The sequence below is a fragment of the Oncorhynchus gorbuscha genome, linkage group LG24, assembly GCF_021184085.1.
Source record: "Oncorhynchus gorbuscha isolate QuinsamMale2020 ecotype Even-year linkage group LG24, OgorEven_v1.0, whole genome shotgun sequence".
Taxonomy (NCBI): domain Eukaryota; kingdom Metazoa; phylum Chordata; class Actinopteri; order Salmoniformes; family Salmonidae; genus Oncorhynchus; species Oncorhynchus gorbuscha.
Window position 1 is genome coordinate 749,840 of NC_060196.1, and position 9,136 is coordinate 758,975.

Below are 9,136 nucleotides of genomic sequence, written 5' to 3' on the forward strand. Positions count from 1 at the left end.
ACCTACCTATAACTATCTGTTATCATGATAATATAACACATGGTAACCTACCTATAACTATCTGTTATCATGATAATATAACACATGGTAACCTACCTATAACTATCTGTTATCATGATAATATAACACATGGTAACCTACCTATCTGTTATCATGATAATATAACACATGTAACCTACCTATAACTATCTGATATCATATAATATAACACATGGTAACCTACCTATCTGTTATCATGATAATATAACACATGGTAACCTACCTATCTGTTATCATGATAATATAACACATGGTAACCTACCTATAACTATCTGTTATCATGATAATATAACACATGGTAACCTACTGTTATCTGATAATATAACACATGGTAACCTACCTATAACTCTGTTATCATGATAATATAACACATGGTAACCTACCTATAACTATCTGTTATCATGATAATATAACACATGGTAACCTACCTATCTGTTATCATGATAATATAACACATGGTAACCTACCTATCTGTTATCATGATAATATAACACATGGTTACCTACCTATCTGTTATCATGATAATATAACACATGGTAACCTCCCTATAACTATCTACCTATAACTATCTGTTATCATGATAATATAACACATGGTAACCTACCTATCTGTTATCATGATAATATAACACATGGTAACCTACCTATCTGTTATCATGATAATATAACACATGGTAACCTACCTATCTATCTGTTATCATGATAATATAACACATAACCTAACTATCTGTTATCATGATAATATAACACATGGTAACCTACCTATAACTATCTGTTATCATGATAATATAACACATGGTAACCTACCTATCTGTTATCATGATAATATAACACATGGTAACCTACCTATCTGTTATCATGATAATATAACACATGGTAACCTACCTATCTGTTATCATGATAATATAACACATGGTAACCTACCTATCTGTTATCATGATAATATAACACATGATAACCTACCTATCTGTTATCATGATAATATAACACATGGTAACCTACCTATCTGTTATCATGATAATATAACACATGGTAACCTACCTATCTGTTATCATGATAATATAACACATGGTAACCTACCTATCTGTTATCATGATAATATAACACATGGTAACCTACCTATCTGTTATCATGATAATATAACACATGGTAACCTACCTATCTGTTATCATGATAATATAACACATGGTATACCTATCTGTTATCATGATAATATAACACATGGTAACCTACCTATAACTATCTGTTATCATGATAATATAACATGGTAACCTACCTATATATGATAATATAACACATGGTAACCTACATCTGTTATCATGATAATATAACACATGGTAACCTACCTATCTGTTATCATGATAATATAACACATGGTAACCTACCTATAACTATCTGTTATCATGATAATATAACACATGGTAACCTACCTATAACTATCTGTTATCATGATAATATAACACATGGTAACCTACCTATAACTATCTGTTATCATGATAATATAACACATGGTAACCTACCTATCTATAACCTACCTATCTGTTATCATGATAATATAACACATGGTAACCTACCTATCTGTTATCATGATAATATAACACATGGTAACCTACCTATCTGTTATCATGATAATATAACACATGGTAACCTACCTATCTGTTATCATGATAATATAACACATGGTAACCTACCTATCTGTTATCATGATAATATAACACATGGTAACCTACCTATCTGTTATCATGATAATATAACACATGGTAACCTACCTATAACTATCTGTTATCATGATAATATAACACATGGTAACCTACCTATAACTATCTGTTATCATGATAATATAACACATGGTAACCTACCTATATAACACATGATAATATAACACATGGTAACCTACCTATAACTATCTGTTATCATGATAATATAACACATGGTAACCTACCTATAACTACTCTGTTATCATGATAATATAACACATGGTAACCTACCTATCTGTTATCATGATAATATAACCTATAACCTACCTATCTGTTATCATGATAATATAACACATGGTAACCTACCTATCTGTTATCATGATAATATAACACATGGTAACCTACCTATAACTGTTATCATGATAATATAACACATGGTAACCTACCTATAACTATCTGTTATCATGATAATATAACACATGGTAACCTACCTATCTGTTATCATGATAATATAACACATGGTAACCTACCTATAACTATCTGTTATCATGATAATATAACACATGGTAACCTACCTATAACTCTCTGTTATCATGATAATATAACACATGGTAACCTACCTATCTGTTATCATGATAATATAACACATGGTAACCTACCTATAACTATCTGTTATCATGATAATATAACACATGGTAACCTACCTATAACTATCTATCTGTTATCATGATAATATAACACATGGTAACCTACCTATAACTATCTGTTATCATGATAATATAACACATGGTAACCTACCTATAACTATCTGTTATCATGATAATATAACACATGGTAACCTACCTATCTGTTATCATGATAATATAACACATGGTAACCTACCTATAACTATCTGTTATCATGATAATATAACACATGGTAACCTACCTATAACTATCTGTTATCATGATAATATAACACATGGTAACCTACCTATAACTATCTGTTATCATGATAATATAACACATGGTAACCTACCTAACTATCTGTTATCATGATAATATAAACACATGGTAACCTACCTATAACTATCTGTTATCATGATAATATAACACATGGTAACCTATAACTATCTGTTATCATGATAATATAACACCTACCTATCTGTTATCATGATAATATAACACATGGTAACCTACCTATCTGTTATCATGATAATATAACACATGGTAACCTACCTATAACTCTCTGTTATCATGATAATATAACACATGGTAACCTACCTATCTGTTATCATGATAATATAACACATGGTAACCTACCTATCTGTTATCATGATAATATAACACATGGTAACCTACCTATAACTATCTGTTATCATGATAATATAACACATGGTAACCTACCTATAACTCTCTGTTATCATGATAATATAACACATGGTAACCTACCTATCTGTTATCATGATAATATAACACATGGTAACCTACCTATCTGTTATCATGATAATATAACACATGGTAACCTAATATAATAATATCATGATAATATAACATGGTAACCTACCTATAACTCTCTGTTATCATGATAATATAACACATGGTAACCTACCTAGAACTATCTGTTATCATGCTAATATAACACATGGTAACCTACCTAGAACTATCTGTTATCATGATAATATAACACATGGTAACCTTCCTATAACTATCTGTTATCATGATGTGTATATTTGCTTTACAATAAGTCACAGATCTTTTTATTTCATGAGGTCAGCATTATTACAACATAGACCTGTATTTACAGCTGGCTGCACATCAGAATCTCACCCTTTGTTTGTAGAGAGTCTTCTCCTTTGAAATGAACAGGGTAATCCATAGATTTGTCAGTCTTCATTGATAGAAAACCAGAGGAAATAGACTCTGCTCTCTCTGATTGGCCCCTAGTAGTACAAGACAGTCATGCAAAACACACAAAAATGAATAGAACACTAAATACTAAACATACAAAGCAAATACAATAAAACAAACATTTATTATATTCCTCTCCTCCACATAATAATGATCTGAATCACCATAATGTGAATTTTAGCTTCTCTTATTCTTGCCAACTACATAAATAAACAATCATTATTGGGACTTATTGACTTTTCCAGGGAGAACATAGAACGTAAGAGACTGCTCTTTCAACATGGCACCGTCATAGGATGCCACCTTTCCAATAAGTCAGTTCGTCAAATTTCTGCCCTACTAGAGCTGCCCGGTCAACTGTAAGTGCTGTTATTGTGAAGTGGCAACGTCTAGGAGCAACAATGGCTCAGCCGCGAAGTGGTAGGCCACACAAGCTCACAGAATGGGACCGCCGAGTGCTGAAGTACATAGTGTGTAAATCGTCTGACCTTGCTTGAAACACACTACTGAGTTCCAAACTGCCTCTGGAAGCAACATCAGCACAAGAACTAGTTTCATTTCTACTTTTAAACTCGGACAAAACAGAGATGCTTGTTCTAGGTCCCAAGAAACAAAGAGATCTTCTGTTGAATCTGACAATTAATCTTAATGGTTGTACAGTTGTCTCAAATAAAACTGTGAAGGACCTCGCGTTACTCTGGACCTGATCTCTCTTTTGAAGAACATATCAAGAACATTTCAAGGACAGCTTTTTTTCCATCTACGTAACATTGCAAAAATCAGAAACTTTCTGTCCAAAAATGATGCAGAAAAATGAATCCATGCTTTTGTCACTTCTAGGTTAGACTACTGCAATGATCTACTTTCCGGCTACCGGATAAAGCACTAAATAAACTTCAGTCAGTTAAAAATTTGATCATATTACTCATGCTAGCCTCCCTACACTGGCTTCCTGTCAAAGCAAGGGCTGATTTCAGGTTTTACTGCTAACCTACAAAGCATTACATGGGCTTGCTCCTACCTATCTCTCTGATTTGGTCCTGCCGTACATAACTACACGTACGCTACGGTCACAAGACGCAGGCCTCCTAATTGTCCCCTAGAATTTCTAAGCAAACAGCTGGAGGCAGGGCTTTCTCCTATAGAGCTCCATTTTTATGGAACGGTCTGCCTACCCATGTCAGAGACGCAAACTCGGTCTCAACCTTTAAGTCTTTACTGAAGACTCATCTCTTCAGTGAGTCATATGATTGAGTGTAGTCTGGCCCAGGAGTGTGAACGGAAAAGGCTCTGGAGCAACGAACCGCCCTTGCTGTCTCTGCCTGGCCGGTTCCCCTCTTTACACTGGGATTCTCTGCCTCTAACCCTTTTACTGGGGCTGTGTCACTGGCTTACTGGGGCTCTCTCCATACCGTCCCTGGAATTGGTGCGTCACCTGAGTGGGTTGATTCACTGATGTGGTCATCCTGTCTGGGTTGGCGCCCACGTTGGGTTGTGCCATGGCGGAGATCTTTGTGGGCTACACTCAGCCTTGTCTCAGGATGGTAAGTTGGTGGTTGAAGATATCCCTCTAGTGGTGTGGGGGCTGTGCTTTGGCAAAGTGGGTGGGGTTATATCCTTCCTGTTTGGCCCTGTCCGGTGTCTCGGATGGGGCCACAGTGTCTCTGACAGCCTCCAGTATTTATGCTGCAGTAGTTTATGTGTCGGGGCTAGGGTCAGTTTGTTATATCTGGAGTACTTCTCCTGTCCTATTCGGTGTCCTGTGTGAATCTAAGTGTGCGTTCTCTAATTCTCTACTTATCTCTTTCTTTCTCTCTCTCTCTCTCGGAGGACCTGAGCCCTAGGACCATGCCCCAGGACTACCTGACATGGTGACTCCTTGCTGTCCCCAGTCCACCTGGCCGTGCTGCTGCTCCAGTTTCAACTGTTCTGCCTTATTATTTTTCGACCATGCTGGTCATTTATGAACATTTGAACATCTTGGCCATGTTCTGTTATAATCTCCACCCGGCACAGCCAGAAGAGGACTGGCCACCCCACATAGCCTGGTTCCTCTCTAGGTTTCTTCCTAGGTTTTGGCCTTTCTAGGGAGTTTTTCCTAGCCACCGTGCTTCTACACCTGCATTGCTTGCTGTTTGGGGTTTTAGGCTGGGTTTCTGTACAGCACTTTGAGATATCAGCCCCATGTACGAAGGGCTATATAAATACATTTGATTTGATTAGATTTTTATTTGAAATGGGTTTCCATGGCCGAGCAACCGCACACAAGCCTAAGATCACCATGCGCAATGCCAAGGGTCGGTTGGAGTCGTGTAAAGCGTGCCGCCATTGGACTCTGGAGCAGTGGAAACACTTTCTCTGGAGTTATGAATCACGTTACACCATCTGGCAGTCCGACGGACAAATCTGGGATTGGCAGATGCCAGGAGAACACTACCTGCCCCAGCATCATGCCAACTGTAAAATATAGTGGAGGAATAATGGTCTGGGGCTGTTTTCATGGTTCGGGCTAGGCCCCTTAGTTCCAGTGAAAGGAAATCTACAGCATATAATGACATTCCAGACGATTCTGTGCTTCCACTTTTGTGGCAATAGTTTAGAGAAAGGCCCTTTCCTGTGTCAGCATGACAATGCCTCCGTGCACAAAGCGAGGTTCATACAGAAATGGTTTGTCGGGATTGGTGTGGAAGAACTTGACTGGCTTGCACAGATCCCTGACCTCAACCCATCGAACACCTTTGGGATGAATTGGAACGTGACTGAGATCCCCAATCGCCCAACATCAGTGCTTGACCTCACTATAATCTATGTGGCTGAATGGAAGCAAGTCCCACAGCAATAATCCAACATCTAGTGGAAATCCTTCCCAAAAGAGTGGAGGCTGTTATAGCAGCAAAGAGGGGACCAATTCCATATTAATACCCATTATTTTGGAATGAGATAAACTTTTGGCTATGTAGTGTCTCTTCCTCAAGTACCTCGTACTTCTGCACATTGATCTGGTACTGAAACTCCCTGTGTATAGCTTCATATTGATCTGGACCCGGTACTCCCTGTACAGAGCGCCACATTGATCTGGTGCTGGTACTCCCTGTATATAGCTCCACATTGATCTGGTATTCCTGTACAGTGGATTTGGAAAGTATTCAGACCCTTCACAGCCTCATTCTAAAAATTGATTCAATTGGATTTTTTCCTCATCTACACACAATACCCCATAATTACAAAGAAAAAAAAAACAAGTTTAGACATTTTAGCAAATCATTAAAAATAAAAAACAGAAATATCACATTTACATAAGTATTCAGACACTTTAATCACTACTTTGTTGAAGCACCTTTGGCAGCGATTACAGCCCCGAGTCTTCTTGGGTATGATGTTACAAGCTTGTCACACCAGTATTTAGGGAGTTTCTCCCATTCTTCTCTGCAAATCCTCTCAAGCTCTGTCAGGTTGGATGGGGAGCAATGCTGCACAGCTAATTTCAGATCTCTCCAGACATGTTAGATCGGGTTCATGTCCGGGCTCTGGCTGGGCCACTCAAGGACATTGAGACTTGTCCCGAAGCCACTCCTGCGTTGTCTTGGTTGTGTGCTTAGGGTTGTTGTCCTGTTGGAAGGTGAACATTTGCCCCAGTCTGTAGTCCTGGAGCGCCCTGAAGCAGGTGTTCATCAAGGATCTCTCTGTACTTTGCTCCATTCATCTTTCCCTCGATCCTTACTAGTCTCTCAGTCCCTGCTGCTGAAAAACATCTCCACAGTATGATTCGGCCACCACCATACTTCACATAGGGATGGTGCCAGACTCCTCCAGACATCACGCTTGGCGTGGGGCCAGAGAGGTTTTAATCATTTCATCAGACCAGAGAATCTTGTTTCTAATGGTCTGAGAGTCCTTACAGGTGCCAAACTCCAAGCGGGCTGTCATGTTCCTTTTTCTAGTAGTGGCTTCCGTCTGGCCAGTCTACCATAAAGGCCTGATTGGTGGAGTGTTGCAGAGATGGGAGAACCTTCCCAGAACATTAACCTTCCACAGAGGAGTCTGGAGCTCTGTCACAGTGACCATCAGCTTCTTGGTCACCTCCCTAACCAAGGCCCTCCTCCCCGATTGCTCCGGTTTGTCCGGGCAGCCAGCTCTAGGAATATCTTGTTGATTACAGATTTCTTACATTTAAGAATGATGGAGGCCACTGTGTTCTTGGGTGCCTTCAAGCGAGTGCATAAATGTTTTGGTACCTTTCCACAGATCTGTGCCACGTAACAATCCTGTCTCTGAGCACTACGGGAATTCCTTCGACCTCATGGCTTGGTTTTTGCTCTGACATGCACTGCCAACTATGGGACCTTTATATAGACAGGTGTGTGTACCTTTCCAAATCATGATCAATCAATTGAATTTACCACAGGTGGATTCCAATCAAGTTCTAGAAACATCTCAAGGATGATCAATGGAAACAGGATGCACCTGAGCTCCATTTTGAATCTCAAATCAAAGGGTCTGAATAGTTAGATAAATAAGGATAAAAATCTGTTTTCCTTTTATCATTATGGGGTATTGTATGTAGATTGATGAGGAACCAAATAAGCCATTTTAGACCATTTTAGCATAAGGCTGTATCGTAACTAAATGTGGAAAACAGGATGAGTCTGAATATTTTAATTTATTTGTTGTTTTTAATTATCTTTTTAAATTGTACAGCTCGTAAATGGCATTTCACAGTAAAGTCTACACCTGTTGTATTCAGCATTTCACGGTAAAGTCTACACCGTTGTATTCAGCATTTTCACAGTAAAGTCTACACCCGTTGTATTCAGCATTTCACGGTAAAGTCTACCCCGTTGTATTCAGCATTTCACAGTAAAGTCTACACCCGTTGTATTCAGCATTTCACAGTAAAGTCTACACCCGTTGTATTCAGCATTTCACGGTAAGTCTACACCCGTTGTATTCAGCATTTCACGGTAAAGTCTACACCCGTTGTATTCAGCATTTCACAGTAAAGTCTACACCTGTTGTATTCAGCATTTCACAGTAAAGTCTACACCCGTTGTATTCAGCATTTCACAGTAAAGTCTACACACGGTGTCACGCCCTGGTCATTATATTTTGTGTTTTTGGTATATGTTTGGGTAAGCCAGGGGTGTGACATGGGTTTATATGTTGTGTTTCGTATTGGGGTTTGTAGTAATTGGGATTGTGTATGATTAGGGGGTGTGTCTAGTTGAAACGGCTGCCTGAGGCGATTCTCAGTGGAGTCAGCTGCTTATCATTGTCTCTGATTGGGAACCGTATTTAGGCAGCCTGAGTTCACGTTATTTGTGGGTGTTTTGTACCTGTCTCTGTGTTAGTCAGTCAGAATGAAGGCTGCCATTAGTTCCGTTCCGTTTTGTTGTTTTCATATACAGTTATTTTCATGTACGCATTTATCTTCATTAAAGTCATAGGCCCTTCTACGCTGCATTTCGGTCTGACTCTCTTCGCACAACAGAGGAACGTAGTTACAACCCGTTGT